Genomic DNA, 23,281 nt, shown 5'->3' with positions numbered 1-23,281 from the left:
TAGCTACTGGGTCATGCGGCCAGCATGACTAAGCCGCTTCTGGTGAGCCAGAGCAGCACACGGAAACGTCGTTTACCTTCCCGCTGGAGCAGCACCTCTTTATCTACTTGCACTTTGACGTGCTTTCGAACTGCTAGGTTGGCAGGAGCAGGGACCGAGCAACGGGAGCTCACCCCGTCATGGGGATTCGAACCGCCGACCTTCTGATTGGCAAGTCCTAGGCTCTGTGGTTTAACCCACAGACCCACCCGCGTCCCTTCACCTGGAGGAATAGTCTGAACCAAATTTAAATGGCTGTGATGGTGGTGGCCTGACAGCTGATAATCAGTGCATTACAGAATACTTTTCCAGTACCTGTATTACCAGTTCTCACCTGCATAGAAGCAGAGAGCCTACTTATTTAAACAGTTAAAGACAGAGCACTGTGTCTTCATGTGTGCAAAATCCCCATCATCTTTTCAATAGGCACATATAGATAAGAGCTGCAATGAATTCTGTATTACCTAAAACACTATGGTTAAAAGCCGAGATGGGGCTTACATTTTAAAGACACATTTTGCAGGAGCCTGAATGGCAACTGTTCAAAATGCATCATAGGCCGTGTGGCTTAGATGTGTACAATCATAGAATGGTAGAGTTGGAAGGGGCTGCCAAGGGTCATCTAGTCCAACCCCATGCAATGCAGAAATCTCCACTAGATCATACGTGACAGATGGCCAGCCTATGCTTAAAAACCTCCTAGGAAGGAGAGTCCACCACTTCTTGTGGGAGTCTGTTCCACTGTCAAAATGCTTTTACCATCAGAAAGGTCTTCCCTGATGTTTAGTCGGAATCTCCTTCCTTGTAACTTGAAGCTATTGGTTTGGGTCCCAGCCTCCAGAGCAGGAAAAAAAGAAGCTTGCCTCATCCTCCGTGTGACAGCCCTTTAGATGTTAGGAAATGTTATCATCTCTCCTCTCTGTCTCCTCTTTACTAGGCCAAATATACCCAATGCCCTCAACCATTCCTCATATGGTTTGGTTTCCAGACCCTTGATCATCTTGGTCAGCCTCCTCTACACACATTCCAACTCGTCAATGTCCTTAAATTGTGGTGGCCAGAATTGGACACAGTATTCCAGGTGTGCTCTGACCAAAATAAGAAAAACCGGGACTGGTTTGATGAGAATGACAGTGAGACTGAACGCATTATTGACAAGAAAAGGAAGGCCTTTCAGATCTGGCAAAGAGATAGAAATGGTGCCTCCACAGCCACTTACAGACTCACTGCTAAGATTGTGTTCATGGAAGACAATGTTACTCAGCTACGAGTGGTTGTCAAAAAGAAGACTCTAGCATATCTATCTGACGAGACCAGCATGTCACTTTCCGGTCTACGGGCGATCGATGTCCCGGCTGAGGATGTCGGGACCGGGGGCAAGATGGTGAGGTGGGAGCAGGAACGAGAGTCCAGAAGCCAGGGGTCTGAGGATCAGGAAGCAGGGAGTCACAAAGTCAAGGGTCCGAGGGTTGAGAAGCAAGGAGTCACGAAGTCATGGGTCCGAGGGTTGAGAAGCAAGGAGTCATGAAGTCAAGGGTCCGAGGGTCGAGAAGCAAGGAGTCACGAAGTCATGGGTCTGAGGGTTGAGAAGCAAAGAGTCATGAAGTCAAGGGTCCGAGGGTCGAGAAGCAAGGAGTCACGAAGTCAAAGGACCAAGGGTCGAGAAGCAAGGAGTCACGAAGCCAAGATCCAAGGATCAGTAAGCAAAAAGCCAAATGCGGCAAGGCAGGAAACGTGTTGCTGTGGCAAAGAGCCAAAGGGAAATGCTGACCTTATATCCCTTCCCGGCTCTTGCCACCAGGTGCAGTGAGTTACCAAGCGGCCTCACCTGTGCGGCCGCGTCTTGCCTCTCCAGAACAAACTTAGGAAGGCCCTAGTCCTGTGAAGCCCTACTGGCCACAGAGCCTGGCTCCTGCACGCACTCCTGACACATAGTGCCAGTGCCACATATAAGTGACATCACGCACGGGTGGTGGCATGCACCCGCAAACCACAATGCTGGGCACTCTTAAAATGTGCCCTCATTGCTTCTGCCACTTTTGCATCTAGTCCTTCCCACCACTGCCGTGTGGCCAATGGAACACTGCCCAGAATGGAAGGCAGCCCTCAGGCCAAGAAAGATTCCCCTGGTCTAAATGATAATTTACACACCAGCTAAGAAAATTCTCAACAGTATTCTCCACGTTTTAATGAATTTTTATTACCCATTTATCAGAGAGAATGCAGACGTCTTGCTGCCGGCTGGTTTCATTATTAAGATATTCTTTAGTCTAACATGAGTGTTTAAGGCTCAGGCTTTCAAAAGATCAGGGCACAAAAGCATAAATCAGCATCCCATTTTTTTTTGGAGCAAAGTCAGATAAATGGACACCCTAAGGTATTTCAAGTCCAAGCCCAGAGCTGCATCCTTACATTTGATTCCCCAGATAGCATATGCTTTAGAATGAAATACTCGTCATTGTTTAGAAAGGCAATCTCATAGCATACAATACCTCTGATTTCTAAGGCACTTTCAAATTATTACCAACCATGGGTAAAGGGACCCCTGACCATTAGGTCCAGTCGTGACCGACTCTGGGGTTGCGGCACTCATCCTGCTTTATTGGCAGAGGGAGCCGGCGTACAGCTTCTGGGTCATGTGGCCAGCATGACTAAGCCGCTTCTGGTGAACCAGAGCAGCGCACGGAAACGCCGTTTACCTTCCCGCCGGAGTGGTACCTATTTATCTACTTGCACTTTGACGTGCTTTTGAACTGCTAGGTTGGCAGGAGCAGGGACCAAGCAACGGGAGCTCACCCCGTTGTGGGGATTCGAACCACCAACCTTCTGATTGGCAAGTCCTAGGCTCTGTGGTTTAACCCACAGCGCCACCCGTGTCCTTTCAATCCATGACCAACCATGGATTAAAGCAAATTACTATGTGGGTTTTCTGAGCCTTCAAACTTCCCCTTCACATTCATAAAAAAGGCAGCAGGAAATCAAGAGGTCCCATTGTTTTACACCAATCCCAGTCTGTCACTGTAGTCCAGTGAAATTCTTTCACCTCTGTGATCTGCAGAAATCCTAGAGCAAACGTAATGAGACAAAATCCTGTTATTTTCAGATCTAGTCCACACACAACAGACCCTCCAAGTGTCCCTATTGTCCAGAGGCATTCCCAGATTTACCAAAGCTGTCCTGGTTTCTGGGTTTTTTGGCATGTTAACCTCTCGCCCATGGATGTAATTATCTAAACATGGGAAGCTGACATCACTTCTGGGCATGGCTTGGCCAAAATGGCATGGTGGGCCAAATGGGGAGGACTGGTGGCTCTAATTAGGTCCTAATTAGGTTGTCAACTAGGTTTCCCTAATCAGCCCAGCAGGCCATTTTGGTGAAGCCACAACCAGCAGCCCTGCGCCTGATGTCACTTTGCATGTTTAGATATTTGCATCCTAGATATACATCTAAAACATAGGATGTACAAATAGGTCCTAGATTTTACACAAACTTCACCAAAGCTTATTTTAAAATCTGCAATGGTTTATCATTGCTACTGCTAATAACTCTGAATATAAGAATATAAATGCATTAGTGATATGAAACGTAGCATTATATAGCAATATAAATGCATTAGTGGTATGCTATAGCCCCAATGACACCCTCACAGGGAGCACAGAATTGACACTTTAGTTGCGTTAAATGATTCTGAAAAGGAGTTTCGGGAGACTGCCAAACATTTACGTGTACAAACATTATGTACATGCTCTCTGCCCATTTTTAAAAATGTGTTCCTGAATTAAGCAGCATCTATTTTTTCCCTTCACCGCCAATATGATTTGTTTCATAAACAAGAGCAATTACTTTAAGAGAAATCTGCAGTGATAGATAGAGGCCCTGTTTATTTGTATCTTCATTTCTTCCACATCATAAATAAGATGTCATATGCTCCTGCTATTCCAATCAGATAAGGAAACACAACACAGGTACAATGTGCAAATTGCCTTAATCATACAATTATGGGTATTCAATACACTTCCATGATGCAGAACTCAATTTTCACCTGTCTGTATACACACTTTCACCATGCCTTGTCAGTGCTCTTGAGTGAGCATTTCATCAGGCCTGTTCCCACTGGAAAATGTCCAAAATCTATACTTAGTCATCACAAGAACACCAGCCTTAATCTTTTTGGCATAAATGGGGTAGGCTGCCATCTCTTGGGAACATACTATTTTTGCCCCTTCAAAATGTTTTCAAGTGATAACGTCTCTTACTGAGCTCCTGGCATAAGAACTAACAGTGTGCTTGCCACCTAGGGAATCACTTTTTTTAAGGACTTACAAAAGTTGCGGTTGGGTTTTACTTTTTTAATATGAGAGTGAGGATAAGTCAAAGTACCACACATATTTTCTCCCACTTCCTTTTAATCAATAAATGTATCCGTACAATAATCAATGCCATCTTAATATTAGGAGAATTGAAGTCCACTATATATTTCACATTAACACTTGGCATATAATTTATAATGAAATCAATTAAATTATTAAGAAATGGTGAAGCAAAAATACGTGAAATCAAAAGCAATTCATTGGAGTTGTGTTGAAGATATTGAGTTTAATATGCAGAAAATGTAATGTTTGTGTGCGTTGAAGTTTGAAAAACCTATGGAAAGGTTTGCAGGTGCAAAGTAGAGAAGTCTGTGTGAGGCAGGAAGTTTCACTCTGGCAAATGCGGCAGAAAAGGCTGGATGTTTCCATTTCAGGTCACCATTTATGCCCAAGCTCTAATTCCGTGTCACATCTGGAGTAGAGTTTTTCAAAGAACACCCCACCACCACCGCCAATTCCTATTCTGTTCCTGATCACCCTGGTAGCAGAATTCCAACTCTGTGGAGAGTGATCACAGTCTTCAAGCACAACACCTTGGTAGATGCAGCAGCCTAGGTTTTCTCAAGTCACAATGAAAGGCAGGGTTTGCGAGAGTGAATGATGTGGAACATTAACACAGTTTTAAAATATTTCTGCATCATTTGAGGTGCATTTTGAAAAGATGGGGCAAAAAAAAAATCACTGGAGCCTTCTTCTGCTGCCCTTTCTTCCTGGGTGCTCTCTCACAATAACGAAAGCCAGCCTGCCCGGCAGTCAGCACAATCCATTGATTGAATAAATACAAACCTAACAAACAGTGAGGAAACCAGCTGTGAAAGTGTGTTGTGTTGACAGACAATGCATTTTTAGCAGTGTAATTTACTGCTGTTCGGCTTTACTGACCTTTTGAGAGACTAAAATAAACACATTATTCTCTGTGGTCTGAAGCACTTCACTTGCTTCAGCTATAGCGTACTTTACCACATAAAGGGTTCAGAACTGAGAAGCCCCCATGGGGATACAGGGATGGGGATCTCCCCCCCCCCAATAGCTCTTGGTCTGATTGCTACAGCCCCTGTGTCATAATAGTATGCGAGAGTGCAGAAGAATGCGCCGCTTGGCTTATTTCGTTGGACCAAACACAACTGCAATATTGAATTCCCTATTATTTCAAAGAGCTTCACTGCTTCTGCTCTCTCAGTACAAAATTTAGAATCAACAGTACTTACCCCCACACCAGCACCCCACACTCAGCACACATAGAAATTACACTTACTTTGCAGTTGATTCTGAGGGAGCCTGTGTAAATCTAGAGACATAACCATATTTATATGGTGTGTGCACTGGTGGGACCAGTTTATATAATGTCATGGTAGTTAGAGTATTGGATAAGGGCCAGGGAAACCCAGGCATATATCTTTGCTCAGACAAAATGAAGCAATTCCACGAGCCTTGAGTTCCTTGAAAGAATAGTGGGTTGTAATGTAAAAGGGCTCTCCAAACACTACCAGCCCATTGTTGATGTCGTCATTGTTGCAGCTCTCTTCTTTTTCTTCTTCTTTGGCGATCACTTGTAGCCGAGTAAGATTGTGTTCCATAAACACGGTTTTAACAATGAAGAAGAAGAAGAAGAAGAGTTTGGATTTGATATCCCGCCTTTCACTCCCCTTCAGGAGTCTCAAAGTGGCTAACAATCTCCTTTCCCTTCCTCCCCCACAACAAACACTCTGTGAGGTGAGTGGGGCTGAGAGACTTCAAAGAAGTGTGACTGGCCCAAGGTCACCCAGCAGCTGCATGTGGAGGAGCGGAGACGCGAACCCGGTTACCCAGATTACGAGACTACCGCTCTTAACCACTACACCACACTGGCTGTGTGTCCGTAAGTGACTGTGGAGGCCAATTCTGGATCCACACGTCCTTCCAAAAGTGGGGACATAGGTTTCCGGGCAGGAGTTGACCTCGGTGTGGATTTGCCAAGTGTGCCTTCCTCTTAGCACATTTCTCCCTTGTGTCCTGAGTTTGAGTGTCTTCAAAGCCCATGACACCTTTGGTAAAGGCTGTTCTCCAACTGGAGCGCTCGCAGCCCAGCGTTTCCCAGTTGTTGGTGTTTATACTACCTTTTTTTTTTTTAGATTTGCCTTGAGACAGTCTTTAAACCTCTTTTGTTGAGCACCAGCATTATGCTTTCCATTTTTAAGTTCGGAATAGATTAGTTGCTTTGGAAGACAATAATCTGGCATCCACACAACATGACCAGCCCAATGAAGTTGATGTTGAAAAACCATTGCTTCAACACTGGTGATCTTTGCTTCTTCCAGTGCACTGGTATTAGTTCATCAACGTATCAGCGTTCCATCTTCAGTTCATCTATAGCTCTCAAGATCTTTCATCCCTCCTTCCTCTCTAATCATCACCCACATATCCTCATTGAACTGTTCACTTCTCTGATTGGTCTTCATCTCTGGCATGGCCACTTTTCTGGGTCAGAAAGAATGGAGGTCACTGTAACCCTGCTGTTCAAGCAGCTACAGGACACGGTCCCCAGCTTCTTCTGAATTGGCCATATTAATTCAACTTGCGAAAGAACATTTCAGCCAAATAAGCCCCCAGGCAGCACAGAAATTTGCGAGGATCTGAAATGTAAATACAGTTTTAACAGCTTGCAAGAGGTCTGTTTGACAATCTAAAGTGCTCCTCGTGCACTGTGAGTTAAGCCAAAACATTTAAATATTAAGTGCTGTGAGCAATGAAAATGTATTAGAAACTTTTAATTTATTTATAGAGACTAATGCTCTTTTTCAAAAATAAAAAAATATCATTTTAAAAAAACTTGTTCTGGAAAGGAAAAGGCTTGCAGTGCCTGTTGAGTGATCAAACGGCTTTATGTCACCCATTGTTGCATTCCAGTGATATATTGCCATGGATGAAAAATGTTGACGGCTAGTCCATTCAAAGAAGCAAGAGGACAATGGAGTGAATTTGAAGTAACCAGAGTGGATGGCTTGAATGCCTGGTGTGAAATAATTAGCCAACCAAACCTAGATTTAGAAATTCCCCGTGGCCTATAAAAATAAAATAGATGAGTGAGATGGTTCATGTTTTCATGCCCATGGCTCAATAGTTTTCATGCCCATAATGTCAAGATGGATTATAGCTGGGTGGGGTAAAAGGCTGCCAATTCCAACATCCCTTTGTTCTCAGGTTGAGTTAAATGAATTGGCCTGTTTACAGCCTGTGTATCATTTGCACATGTCCGCCATAAGTCTGCTCTGTTCCATTTCCACGTTCACCTGAATTAACAACAACAACAACAACAACAACAACAACAACAACAACAACAACAACAACAGCTCAAGAATATTGAGCCAATGCTATGGTTTAAGAGAAAATTATATGAAAATGCTAGATAGATGGTACCTAACACCTAGTAGATTGGGAAAAAATGTGTAAATCAAAGTAAAATAAGTGTTGGAAATGTAAGGAGAAAGAAGGCACTTTTTCACATGTGGTGGTTTTGTAATAAGGTTAAAGCTTACTGGGAAATGATATATAATGAATTGAAAAAGATTTTTAAGATAACATTTGTAAAAAACACACACAGAAGCTTTTCTCTTGGGACTTATAGGATTACAACTACCCGAACTGTATAGTGTGCAATTACAGCTGCAAGAATGTTATTTGCCCAAAAGTGGAAAGATGAAGAGGTTAAAAGAAAATTGGATACAGAAACTAATGGAGTATGCAGAAATGGAGAATCTTACCGGAAGAATAAGAAAAAAAGACAACAAACTTTTTAGAAAGGAATGAAAGTGGTTTGTCGAGTATTTACAAACAAACTGTAAACAGATCAAGAAGTTGGTAGGATTATTGTGAAAACCTGCAGTTTTCAAAATATATTTGAATAAGTTACAGCAATTTGTAGTATGCAGGAAAGGACAGAAATAAATGTAAGGAACTGCAGAAAGAGGGGAAAGGGGTGGAAACTGAAAATGTTAAAACTATGGTTAAATAATTGTTGTAATGTATATAAATGAAAATTATAAAAAATCTAAAAAATCTGTACTTCATATTTATGCAGGTTTAGTCTTAGAACATTTCTAAATGTAGTTTCTCCCAAAGGTAAAATGTGGCCTTCCAACTTTTTTGAACCCCAAACTGCATCATCATAATGTTTGAGGAATGTGAATTATGCTGGAACACTAAGTTCTAATCTGCATGTTAGTTCAGGAGATGCATCTCAGATCAGAATTCACATAGATCAAATTCTTTAAGTATTTGTTTCCCTAAGTGTTTTTCCCCATGTAACCTGTGTTTCTGCATCCCCTTCATTTAGCCCAGTGTTCCCCAAACTGGGGTCTCCAGCTGTTTTGGGACTACAATTCCCATTGTCTTTGACCACTGGTCCTGCTAGCTAGTTGCAGTCCAAGATCAGCTGGAGACCCAAGTTTGGGAAACCTTGATTTAGTCTCTAACACACATCTGGCTTGGGACGCGGGTGGCGCTGTGGGTTAAACCACAGAGCCTAGGACTTGCTGTTCAGAAGGTCGGCGGTTTGAATCCCCGTGACGGGGTGAGCTCCCGTTGCTCGGTCCCTGCTCCTGCCAACTTAGCAGTTCGAAAGCATGTCAAAGAGCAAGTAGATAAATAGGTACCGCTCAGGCAGGAAGGTAAACGACATTTCCATGCACTGCTCTGGTTCGCCAGAAGTGGCTTAGTCATGCTGACCACATGACCCAGAAGCTGTACGCCGGCCCCCTCGGCCAGTAAAGCGAGATGAGCGCCGCAACCCCAGAGTCGGCCATGACTGGACCTAATGGTCAGGGGTCCCTTTACACATCTGGCTTGCTTTATAAGGCTGTTCATACCCAACTTGTGGAGGGGAAAGTGGGTTCTCATCCATCAGTCCCCCCCCCCCAGGTTTATATGCCTCCCAGGTATCTCACCTGACACCTGCATGCACAGGTTGTTGGAGGTGATTTTGGGCCTCACCTCTTAAGATTCAACTCAGTCCTTGCAAATATTAGTGAGATCTGCTTCAAAGGGCAGGGGGAATCCACTTATTTTCTAGGAGCTCTACAGCTGTTTAAATAAAAATCCATCTTGGCCACAGAGCATTTTTTAATAGCGTTCCCTTTTTAGCCTTGAAGTGACAAGTAAATAGTTTTGTCAAGATGTCACAAATACTCCCGCATCTATTTGACACACACACAGAAAACATGTGCAGTTTCCAATACTATTTGCCACAAGCAGCTTAACTGTGAGATTATGTCATAGCAAGTGGTAATTAAAGTCTTCTTAAAGATAGAATGGCAATAGTGTGGCTCAGAAGCACATATGAGGCATTTGTAATTCCCAGAATGATGGAGGATTGCTTTCCCTTTCTGCAGATAACCAGCGTTAGTCAAAACACTTTCTTCGAAAGGAATTCAAACTATAAATTCTCGCACTCAAACCAAACAAGAGAAATAATCCTACAGAAGAGATGCGTTTGCACACAAATTCACACCTGAATGTACATATACGGTTCATCATCATCATCATTTTAAATTCTTTTTTTCCTGATTTTCAGTGAAGGGGGCCTGTGTGTATCCTCTAGCCTATTGTACATATATACAATTTTGTACATATTACTTGGCTAGAGAACTGCATTGCAAAATTCATCAAAGTGCCAATTTTGAAAAATGGCTGACTTTCAGTTTCTGTATTATTTTGCAAATTAGGAAAATGAGAACGGAATTCCCTGTTAAGGGAAGCTTTTAATGTTTAACAGACTGTTGTATTTTAATATTTTGCGGGAATCCTCCCAGAGTGGCTGGGGTAACCCAGCCAGATGGGCGGGATATAAATAAATTATTATTATTATTATTATTATTATTATTATTATTATTATTATTATTACTACTACTACTACTACTACTATTTCTCTCCCTTCCCTAACATCCAGCACCTTTGTTTCACTCAGAATCTGTGAGCCGAGTTGACAGCCTGGTGACACGGGTCCAATAAAATGTGGGGTTTTTTTTTTGTTTTTGTAACTTAGGTTGGTAGTCACCCAAGTGAAATCTGTCAGGTGTTTGATATGCGGGTCCGCAGCATAAAAATAGTTCTGCAGATACACTTTTTTAATTCAGTGTGCTGTCAACAACAGAAGAAAAGGCGCACTGATGATTTATCTACACACTTTCACAGCAGGTAGGAGCAGAGCTTTTGTCATAAATGCCTTTTTGTCAAAAATGATCACTTTCTGTAGGGTATCTTTTCCACGTAGCAGAAAAAGCCAAGCAACCAAAATATTTCATATGATGAAGGAAGCTGATAGCATTGAGCCAGCCGAAGCTCAGTCCTCTGAAGCTGAATGCTTAGCCTACAGAGTTATCTTCCGAAACAGAGAGGCGGGAATCAATTTCATTTCTCCCTCCAGAAACCACTTTCCAAAGCTTTCTCTGGCTATTGCACCTCTTTCCTGCCCCACCACCAATATTCCTTCAAATTCACATTTGGTTTACAGTGTAACCCAGTGCTTTTTTTTTCCCTAAAAAAAAAAATGTTTAGGGGTACTCTCATTTTGACTCAAGGAAATCACCATTTCATAGTTCAAATCGGGGGAAATAAATACAGTAAATGGACAAAGGTGCAAAGATTCACAAAATGTTTAGGGGTATGCGTACCTCTGCATCCCCCTCAGAAAAAAGCACTGGTATAACCTCAGTGTGTTTATGTGCATTTAAATAATGTAGACATGATATATCTGTCAGGATTGTCCTACTCACATGTAGGACCCTGGCAGAGACACATGCCCAACTGGCATGTTTTCTCCATCCTGGTCGGTCATTCAGGAGCTTCAAAAGCTTTCTCCAGTCCGAACATCACAGTGACTGATACCAAGCACATTTATGGAGCCTGCATAGTATTAGTAGTCCATGTAACAAACTCAGTAGCACAGCATTTTGGCTAAATTACTTTATTTACATATAATACACTCAGAGCATTCTGACTTAGTTCCTTCCTCTTTCTCATCAGACAGCAAAGAGAAAGAACAAAGGACAATAGTCCCACATCACGGAAACACAGTAACACAAAACATCCTGTCTCCGTCACTTCCCACACTGCGGAATGAAAACATACACCGTCATGTGATAGAAAACAATCCCATGACTGCAAGCTTGGAGCAAGAATCCTAACAATATCAACATTAAATATATCAGTGTGATAGGAATTTTATTTTCTTAGATATATAGTAATGTTCATAAGTGTACCAACGAAGCACATACATAGATCAGCACAGGAAGGCCAACCTGGAACCATTTTGATCCCTAAATTGAGCAAATGTTTTCTCTGCAAGGTCAAAGTGGAAAAGCCTCCCCATTGTCTTTTCCTTCACAAATCCTGTCTTAAGGGTATGTCTGTGTTTGAATAGGGTGTGAGCCTGTGACATGGCCTAGGAACTAAGTATTTATCACTACAAAAGAATGGCCAGGATCCCCAGGCAATCCAATCAAGTAACCTGCCAGACAGGAGATAAACAAGGACAAGAGAAAAACAACATTTAAATTTCTGTTTAGACTGCCTTTTCTGTGATGTAGGTATGATGTATCTGAGGGGTGGTCTTAGGTTACACCCCTTCTGTGATGTATGTATGATGTTTCTGGGGGTGGTCTTGATCTACAGGGTGGCAATTTCAAAAGTCTTTATAAGGCCTTGCACACCATTTTTCTGGGTCCCTCCTCTCTCCTGCGGGTGAGGGGAGCACCCTGTTGCAACAGATCAATAAAGATCAAGCTTACTAGCTGCTTTGCTTCTCAATATTCTCTGGTTGGCTCTGTTATTCTCTCCGACCAACAGGGAACCTATGTAAGGACTCTATATGGGCTCTTGGATGCCCCATAAGGGAAAAGGGCAATTTTTATTTACAACATCAGCATTAGAATTTCAGAAGAAATGACCTTCAGTTTAAGTCTATGAACGGAAGTTGTAAGTTTAAGCAGGGTGGAATCATAGAATCATAGAGTTGGAATAGACCACAAGGGCCATCGAGTTCAACCCCCTGCCAAGCAGGAAACACCATCAGAGCACTCCTGACATATGGTTGTCAAGCCTCTGCTTAAAGACCTCCAAAGAAGGAGACCCCACAACACTCCTTGGCAGCAAATTCCACTGTCGAACAGCTCTTACTGTCAGGAAGTTCTTCCTAATGTTTAGGTGGAATCTTCTTTCTTGTAGTTTGGATCCATTGCTCCGTGTCCGCCTCTCTGGAGCAGCAGAAAACAACCTTTCTCCCTCCTCTATATGACATCCTTTTATATATTTGAACATGGCTATCATATCACCCCTTAACCTCCTCTTCTCCAGGCTAAACATGCCCAGCTCCCTTAGCCGTTCCTCATAAGGCATCGTTTCCAGGCCTTTGACCATTTTGAATCTAAGGTCACACCACAGCATACATTTAAAAGATACCACTTTAACAGTCATAGCTCCCCCCAAAGGATCCTGGGAGGTATAATTTGTTAGGGGTGCCGCAAATTGTTTGAGCGACCCTTCCCAGAACCCTTAACGTTTTACGGTTCTCAGGATTCCTTGGAGGAAGCCATGACTGTTAACGGTGGGTGTATGCCATGGGCTCAAAGAGAATTTGTATCAAAATTTTACACACACTTGTATTTAGCTAGAGATCTAAATTCATTCATTTATTTTTTTTAAAAAAGTACATTCCATATAAACTGATAAGTTGTTCATTTGTGGACACAGTCAGCGCATCACGAAAAAAATCACCGTTTCATATACAATTTCAATAAATCTGTCTACAAACTTCCCTTGGAAGTTTCAGAAGAAATCCTAGTTTTGAACAGTGTGCAAATGTAAGGCAGCAAGGAAAAGCCTCATCCAAGTTTTAAGATGGGGCATCACTGAGGCTGTAGATTTCGCTATAACTCAAATCTAACTTATGCAAATAAACTATCAATTTGTTACAGTGTTTGTGAATGCAGCTGGCTGCTCAGTTGTTGTTCACACCTTCCTAATGCGACTGGGCTCTTCAAAATATTTCTGCAATTTAAATTTATAGAGAAAAAAATCCTCCCTCCTTCCCCTTTTACCTCATTATACACGCAAACATGCATATGTTCTCTTTACAGCCTGCATTTCCCTGAATTGCTGTCAATTGCCCAGTTGTGTACAAAGCATTTTACTCTCGATAGATCACAATTTCTGATAATTTACACAGAGGAGGTCTTTTCCTCGTTTAGTTCACGTAATTTAAATCTGGCTGGAAGCATCGATGCTGCATGAATCACTCAGGAATAATGTTATAGGTGGATCACAATGGAGGGCTTGCAATAACATTTCCCCCTTGTGGCACCAATTTAAATAAAACAATCCACAGGAGAAAATGCAAATTTGCATCTCCAGTGATGACTTATCCCCTCCCACCCAGAAATGTGATAATGCTTTCTGCAAATGTGAGGCAATTGAGCATCCATTATTTAATTGTAAGCATCACTAGGGATTCTTTTCTTTATTTGTTTTGTTATGTTATCTTTTGGTGAGGTGTAGCCACCAGTGTGCAGGTGCCTGTATCTGGAATGTGAGACGCAATTGCTTGGTAATGCCATTGTGACTTGAGTGCTTGTCAGTAGAGACTGCTACTGCGATATGTAAGGTTCTACATTTAGGAAGGAATAACCAGATGAACAAATATAAAATGGGGGAGACCTGACTTGACAGAAATACATGTGAAAGGGATCTAGGGGTCTTAGTAGAACACAAGTCAACAGTGGTAATACCTAATAAAGGTTTGGCAAAGAAGAAGGAGTCAACAGCTGCAAATGTGGCTAAAGCAATTCTAGGCTGCATCAACAGAAAAATAGTGTCCCAGTCAAGAGTAGTAATATTACCAATCTATCCTGCTTTGATCAGACCCAACTGGAGTACTGTACTCTGTTCTGGGCACCACAATTTAAGAATAATATTGAAATAATATTGTAGAGGAGGGTGACCAAGATGATAAAGGGTCTGGAAACCAAGCCTTATGAGGAATGCTTGAAGCAGTTGGATATGTTTTAGCCTAGAGAAGACTGTGAGGTAGCAGGCCCCACGTTACAGCCACATCTGTTCCAACTCTACAGACAGAGATTCTCACCTAAGAGATCTACAGCAAACCTTTTTAGAACTAAAATATCCTCCTGATGATGTTAAACAACAGATCAACAGAGCCAGACTGATACCCAGAGATAACTTGCTGCAAGACAGACCCAAAAGAGAAAATAACAGAACACCACTAGTATTCACATACAGCTCCCAAGTTAAAACAGTTCGACACATCCTCAGAGATCTACAACCTCTCCTAGATAATGACAGTTCTCTTTCTCAAGCTCTGGGAGGAAGACCTTTCATTGCTTACAGACAGCTACCCAATCTTAAACAACTCCTCACCCACAATAATACAGCAACAAGACTTAACATGGACACCAGAGCCTGTAATAAACCCAGATGCCAACTTTGCTGCCACATACACCTGGACAACACTATTACTGGCCCCCCCAAAACATCAAACATACGACCTCAGGACTATCTAATTGCTCATCTTCCAACATTATATATGCTATCAAATGCCAACAGTGTCCTTCAGCTCTCTATATTGGACAAACAGGCCAAACCCTACGTCAAAGGATAAATGGACATAAATCTGACATCAGGAATCGCAAGACAGAGAAACCAGTAGGAGAACACTTCAGTCTCCCAGGACATTCTATACAAGATCTCAAAGTAGCTGTAATATTACAAAAGAATTTCAGAAATAGACTGGAAAGAGAAGTTGCTGAATTACAACTTATTACCAAACTTAAAACCATGGAGAGACCTGGTCTGAATAGAGACATTGCTTTTTCCTGCAAGACCAATTACAGTCGTTAACAGCCGTCAACTGGTTTACCACACCTATCAGCCAATCACCCATTCCCACCACCCTTCTGAGTAATACCCCTCCCCACTCTCTCACTATATATAAGGGTCTGGTGACTTCTGTTTCAGTGTATCTGAAGAAGTGTGCATGCACACGAAAGCTCATTCCAATAACAAACTTAGTTGGTCTCTAAGGTGCTACTGGAAGGATTTTGTTTAATTTTGTTTCGACTATGGCAGACCAACATGGCTACCTACCTGTATCTAGTAACATGGTAGTCATCCTCAAATGTTTGAAGGACTGTCACATGGAAGACAGAGGAAGCTTGTTTTCTGCAGCTCCAGAGGGTAAGGTCTGAACCAGTGGATTAAAATTACAAGAAATGAGATTCTGACTAAACATCAGGTGTCAGGAGATATTTGATAGTGGAATGGACTAATTCAGAAACTAGTGGACTCTTTCATTGGAGATTTTGAAACAGAGATTGGATGGCCATCTCTCACAGATTTTTTAAAGGCCAGGTGACCTTTGGTGTTTCTTCCAACCCACAATTCTTCGCATCTATGATCAGATGGTTTCTTCATAGCTGGAGCAAAAGAAGGAGCAAGACCACCACAAAAGAAACATTCACAGAAAGCAGTCAGCACTTCAGCATATATTTCTCCTAATAGACATGTTTGGGGTTTTTTTGCAAGACATTTTAATATAACACATTTTAGTGGTAGATCAACACACCTTATGTACAGAAGGTCCCAGTTTCAACCTCTGCAGGAGCAGGTTGTATGAAAGACCTATGGCTGAAACCCTGGAAAGAGCTGCTGTGTTAGGCTTCAGAGGAGCGGCTTCCTCCCTCCCTTCGGCCGTGGATAAGCAGAACAAAGCAAAAATATTCCCTTACCATTTAAAGAGATTTTAATGATCACAGCAATAGAACAAAGAGTCCATTCTTGGAGTAAAGGTGCTCCCAATGAAAGTTTAACCCCCCCCCCCGAGTCACCGGAGTCGCTTAACTCTCTATCTCCCAGTCTTCTCTTAGCTGTTCACCACCCAGTACTTCCCAGCTTCTGCCTTCTGAACTATGTCCCTCTGCAAACCACTGTTCCAAATCTATACTGTCCTCCTGCTCCTGGGAAGATTCAGGATCCTGATCAGGAGCGGGGGGGGGGGGGAGTCTCCCACCATTCCTCATCCGTGCAGTCCTCCTCAGCATGGCCTGACATGCTGTCAATCTGAGTAGACAATTCTGAGCTAGACGGATATTTTGGCTTCCTGTAATGGTGATAATGCACCATTGCAAATGCTACAGCATCATGCACCCACCTCTGTCATACCCAACAATGAATTGTGCCATTTTGCATATCTCCTTTAGAAAATGTACCTATGTCGATTCTTCTTTGATTTGTGTGGCCTTTCCCTTAGTGCCTCTCCTCCCTTTCAATATGCTTTACATGGATCAATTTTGTAAGAAAATTTGCAAAAATTGTCAGTGGAGAAAACTTAACATGTTGTGTGTCAATTGACCAATTCCATAGGGTCTGCAGCAGTACAGCACACATATTCCAAATTTCTTCCTCATCCTTTCTCAAAGCCAACAAGAATGATTGAACTCCCTGGGAATAAATGTTGCTATTAGCATGAAGTTCAAAGCATCTTAGGGACTGGACAGAAAAAAGAGCCAGTTTTTGGTCAGAAGCCATTTTGCATGCTCTCTCTTGACCTATTCTCAATTTGAAAGCCCGCTTTTCTGCAGCAATATAGATAATGAGCAACAAATAAAGGCAGCTCCATAAATGAGTGACACAAGAAGTTTAAATGAATTACTGAAAGTTCAAAAGTCCCCGTGATCTAGTGTCTTCATTAGGAATCTAAACCATTCATGGTCATGGAAAAAAAAACCCAAATAGATTGATCCTTTGACTTCCTTTTCCAGCGAGTTAGAACACATAGTATTTGGAGAAATGAGAAGATGCCATGAATCAGGATCTAAAGTCCATTCAAGGTCCATTATACATACATACATACATACATACATACATACATACATACATACTGTATTTCCCCCTCTATAGCACGCAGATTTTTTCTCCTAAAAAGTAAGGGGAAATGTCTGTGCGTGTTATTGAGTGAATGTGTGGTCCCTGGAGCCGACTGTCTCGAGTGCAGGGGCAAAAATCATATCGCACCGTCACGGGAGGAGGGACGCCTGAAAAGAGGAAGCTGCTGCTTTCCTGCATTCTGCCCCAGGGTCTTACTGCCCACCCTGTTCTGTTTCGGTTGCTGTTTGCTCAAACGGAACAAAGAACAGGGAAATCCTCTCCCCTCCCCTCCTGGCTACAGAGGGGAAAGGAAAGGATCGCGTCCTTCCTTCTAATTCCTCTCCGTGCTCCGGTGCTGCTGCTGCTGCGTCCAGGGAAGCATTCCAGGCAGCCGGAAAACATGCAGGTGGGGGTGAGAGGGAGAGAGAGAAGAGGGAGAGAGAGAGAGGGCTGGCTTGGGTGGATGGGTGGGACTTTTGCCTTCCTTTCCTCCCTCCCGTTAAACCCCTCTCCTGCATTCTTAGCCAGCTGCTTCTCCACACACCCCTCTCGTGCTCCTTGTCCCTTCTATGTTTTTCCTTCCCTCCCCACTTAAAATGTGGTTACAAAGCATGGATCCACATGGATCCTCAGGATCTTTGCATTGGGTCACCCCAAATTCACCATCAGATCACATTCCATGTCCATGGCTACAGCCTGCACCCAAAAAATCACGCACCCACTGTTGCCTGGGGCTGCAATGGTACAAAAACATGGTTACAAAGCACAGATCCACATGGATTCTCAGGATTTTCGCATTGGGCTACCCCAAACTCACCGTCAAATCACATGTCTGTGGCCACAGCATGAAGCACAAAAATGATACATCCACTGTTTCATTCAGATTTTCCCCCCTTGTTTTCCTCCTCTAAAAACTATATGCGTGTTATGGTCAGGTGCGTGTTATCGAGTGAAAAAAAGGCAAAACAAACTCATCAGCAGAGGAAAGGTGTGGAGAAGACCGATTCCTGACAGTGAACAGTACTAACCTAAGAACATAAGGATGTTCAAGTTAGATAGGCAATCACCCATCTAGTCCAGCACCCTGTTTTCACAGTAGTCAACTGGTTGCCTGTGGGAAAACCATAAGAAGAACCTCACTGCTACTCTGCCTGTGCCCCCTGCCCACCCTTGTAAGCTACAGGAACAAACCTAGTGTAGGGGTGTGGCAAGAATTCACTTCTACACCACCTTGTTCCTTACCCAGGTAAGGGACCACCTTTCAAATAAACCATGGGACCAAGGAAACTAATTCAAGTCCAGTGTCCAGGTGGGAGCCAGCACTTATTATAGCTATTGCAAAAGGGCAGAGCTTGACTTAATGTGGTCGTCCTAGCCAGTTAAGAAGGTCTGCCACAAGGAAAAGCAAGGGTTTGATAGGCAACGCACAGAAAGAGTCATAAAACATCTAAAGATTCTTAAAACATAAACATCCTTTGACATACATCAGGATAGGTTACAGGTTATAAGCAGTAAAATATGCATGGCTCCATATTGGTATCTTCATTCCCAGAATCACCTTGGAGTGTCCCAAATGTGCCCAGGCCATTTGATCCCAAATATCACGCTTCTGTCACCGTCGCCCTAGCAACCAGGCCTTTGGGATTGTTTACATTCCAGCTGCTATCTGCTCCATGGAAGCTTTCAAGGAGATGCCGGTGCTAACTCACAACAGACATAGGAAAGCATCCTGCCATTTATACCACATTCAGGATCAGATAGGAGAGGTGGAATGCAGCATGGAAGGGAGTCACAAAATGCAGGCATGCAGGAATTATTCACGAATGCATTAAAGCCAAAGGTTAAATGAAAGTAATATTGGAAAAGTTTTTAAAATAAAATAAAATCTACACCCTGGGTCTCTAATTCTTTTTTTTTTTTTTTTTTTTTTAAAAATTTTTTAAATCCTTTATTCAGAGCAGATACAAATTACATTCTAAAATACCAGTACAAATATATACATATATGTATACAAACATCACAAAAAAAAAAAAACCCCGAAAAAGACCAAAAAAAAAAGAAAAAAAGAAAAAAAGAAAAAAGAACTACCAAGTAGTTAACTTCCATTCATCTCGGTCTTGGAGTACCTATCCTTACATCACTTCCGCAGTGAAAACTGTCATTGACTTAATACATCGAAAGCTTTACTTATCGTCTACTGATAAGTTATTAATTCCTATATTTGTCTCAAAATAATTTAGAAATTTGATCCAATCATCTTTTAGTTTAACGGTATGGTTTTGCCTTATTTTTTGTGTTAATCTAGCTAAATCAATATATTGGTACAACTTCAATTGCCACTCATCAATCGTAGGTACATCAGGAGATTTCCATTTTTGCGCTATTAGGATCCTTGCCGCGGCCATAGCATATTGAACAAAGGATTGGTCTGATTTCTTAATTTCCTCACTAATCATCCCTAAAAGAAACAACTCAGGGGCTTTGGGAAAATTATACTTCAAAATTTTCTTCAGTTCCTCATAAATCCGATTCCAGAATTCCTTCACTACATCACAGGTCCACCAGGTATGGAAAAAGGTCCCAACCTTATCTTTACATCTCCAGCAGGTATTGTCTACAGATTTATACATTTTTCCTAACTTTGCTGGGGTCAAATACCAGCGGTACATCATTTTCTCTAGATTTTCACAAAGAGCTGCACACGCTGTAAATTTCATACCTTTCCTCCAGAGTGTCTGCCATTTATTATAATCGATATTATATCCGAGGTCTCTGTCCCATTTTATCATAGCTCCCTTCACCAAATCCTCTTTGGTATCCCATTCTAATAGTTGTTTGTATGTTTTGGATAGGAGTTTGTCATTACTCTCTAAAATTTCCAACTGGAATCTCGATTTTTTTTCATTCACCCCCAGTTTCTTATGCTCACCCCACAGTGCATTAATCTGATGAAAATGTAACCATTCTTTTATCTTTCCTTTCAGCTCTTCGTACGACTTCATCTTCCACCCTTCTTCTGTCTTTACTAAGAGATCCTCATACGTCCATCTTTCACCTGACATATTTATTTTTTTTATTTTAATAATGTCAAGTGGGGAGAGCCACCACGGGATACCTTTTTCCAACACTTTTTTATACCTATTCCACACTTCCAATAGTGAGCCTCTAACTATGTGGTTGGTAAAACCTCTATGGACCCCACTTTTCTCCTGCCATAGGTAGGCGTGCCACCCAAACCTAATATCGAAACCTTCCAGATCTAATAGGTCTGTATTCCTGAGGGTAGCCCACTCCTTTATCCAGCATATACAAGCTGCCTCGTAGTAGAGCCTTATATTTGGGACTGCAAAGCCACCCCTTTCTCTTGCATCTGTTAAATATTTAAGTTTTATTCTGGCTCTCTTCCCCTGCCAAATAAACTTGGACAGGGTTTTTTGCCAGCTCCCAAAGCAGGAGGTGCCTTTTATTATCGGGATATTTTGGAACAGGAACAGTAATCTCGGGAGGATGCACATCTTAATTGCTGCCATCCTTCCTGTCCAAGAGAGTTGCAGCCTATGCCAGGTATCCAAGTCTTTTTTAATTTCATGCCAAACCTTATTATAATTATCTTCAACCAAATTTATATTTTTCGGTGACAGCCAAATTCCCAGATATTTTACTTTATTCACGATTTTAATCCCGATGTTTTTTTCCAACTGGTTTTTATCCTGATCATCCATATTCTTTACTAAGATCTTTGTTTTCTTCCTATTTAATCTGAATCCGGACAGTCTGCCAAATTCCTCCAATAATTCTATCGCCTTTCCTGCACTGTCCACTGGGTTCTCCAGGGACAGGACCAGGTCATCGGCATACGCCTTTATCTTAAATTCTTTCTTCCCAATTCTTATTCCCTTCACGTTTGCTGTCTCTCTTATTCTATTTGCAATCACCTCTAATACAACTATGAAGAGCAAGGGAGACAATGGGCAGCCCTGCCTTGTACCTTTCATGATCTTAAAGGGTTTGGTCAAGTTATTATTTATGATCAGCCTGGCCTGTTGTTCAGAATATATAGCCTTAATACCTTTCATAAATGAGCCTTCTATGCCGGCCTTAACCATACATTGTGTTAAAAAGTCCCAGGAAACGTTATCAAAGGCTTTTTCAGCGTCTATGAAGATTAATGCGGCTGGAATGTCAATTCTCATATCCAGATACTCAATAATGTTTAGTATATGACGAACATTGTCTTTCTGGTGTCTATTAGGCAGGAATCCAGCTTGGTCTTTATGTATATATTTCATTAAAAGCTTTTTAAGTCTGCTGGCCATAATGTCCGCAAAGATCTTATAATCACTATTGAGTAATGAAATTGGCCTATAGTTTTTTATATCTGTTTTTTCAGTTTCTGATTTTGGAATCAAGGTTATATATGCCTCTTTCCAGGATCCGGGAATCTTCCCTCCCTGGAAAATGTTATTTATGACATCTCTAAGCACCGGCGCTAAGTATTCCCCTAGCGTTTTGTAATATTTTGAGGACAGACCATCCGGCCCAGGGGCCTTTCCATTCTTCATCTTACTAATAGCCTCCTTCACCTCATTTATTGTTACCTCCTTGTTCAAAAATGCACTGTCCTCTTCTGTTATATATTTCCTTCCACCTTGATCCAAGTAATTTTTAATTTCTACGCTGTCTTCCTCCCCTTTTTTATACAGCTTTTCAAAAAATTGAGTGAACTTTTTTCCTATTTCATCTGGATCTTCTATAATATTATCCTCCATTATTATTTTATTTATCACATTTTGCTTCTTTCTTTTTCTAAGCTGCCACGCGAGTAGCTTCCCCATTTTATTCGCAGATTCAAAATACCTCTGCTTCATGAATTTAATTGTCCATTCTATGTCTTGATTTAATATCGCTGAATATTGAGACTGCAGCACTTTGGAGGCTCGGATAGTCTCCTCATCTTTCGGGTTTGTAATCAATTTTCTCTCACAGGTTCTCAATTTATTGAGGATCTCCTCTTTTCTTTGTTCCCTTAATTTCCTCCTATAGTTGTTTTGCTGTATTAAAAATCCCCTTAAGACCGCTTTACTGGCGTCCCAAACAATATCAATGGTGACCTCCTTATTCAAATTTAGCTCCAAATATTCCTTCAAAGTGTTTTTTACTTTTTCTTTCACCTCGTCATTTTCGAGTAAACTCTCTTTCATCCTCCACCTATACTGTCCCTTTACTTCATTTTTTATTTCCATAACTAAAGCACAGTGATCAGAAAGTGTCCTAGGTTGGATTTCACATCTCTTTACTCTCATCGAGAGAGCTCTTGTCAACCAGATCTGGTCAATTCTTCCCCAGCTCTGGTGGGGTTCAGAGTAATGAGTGAATTGCTTAATAGTGGGGTTTTTATGCCTCCAAATGTCAATTAAATCTAGATTTTCCTCCATATCATTAAAGGACTTCGGCAGCTTTCCCCTATTTGATTTCCCTTTCTTTTCACTCCTATCCAAATCCGGTACTGGGACTCCATTCATATCCCCGAGCAAGATTAATTTCTGCGCATCTAATTCTAATAAAATATGTTCAAGTTTCTCAAAAAATTCTGCTCTGCTAGTGTTCGGGGCATAAACGGACACCACATTAATTTTTTCCCCCCGGAAATTTAATTGAACCCCTAGGATTCTTCCTTCCTCGTCTTTACAGATCTGTATGGGCTCCCACTTCTCTTTAACATATATCACAACTCCCTTTTTTTTATTTACCTCGGAGTTAATAAACTCTACTCCCAATTTTTTATTCACCAAAATATGTTTGTGTTTCTTAGCAATGTGAGTTTCCTGAAAGCAGATTACGTCATAGTTCTTATTTTTCAAAACTTTCTCGATTTTATTCCTTTTCACCTTTTCGTTCAACCCATTCACATTCCAAGTTAAAAATTTTAATGCGTGTGTTATTGTTTCCCTTTTTCAGTT

At 41.7% G+C, this 23,281-nt stretch overlaps 1 pseudogene; it reads left to right on the top strand.

The window, feature by feature from the left end:
* The first annotated feature begins 1,357 nt into the window (after positions 1–1,357).
* Positions 1,358–15,296, top strand: LOC144326903 (uncharacterized; annotated as a pseudogene).
* The last annotated feature ends 7,985 nt before the right edge of the window (positions 15,297–23,281 follow it).

The sequence above is a fragment of the Podarcis muralis genome, chromosome 1 (genome assembly GCF_964188315.1).
Source record: "Podarcis muralis chromosome 1, rPodMur119.hap1.1, whole genome shotgun sequence".
NCBI lineage: Eukaryota > Metazoa > Chordata > Lepidosauria > Squamata > Lacertidae > Podarcis > Podarcis muralis.
This window is presented reverse-complemented; position numbering and strand designations above follow the sequence as displayed.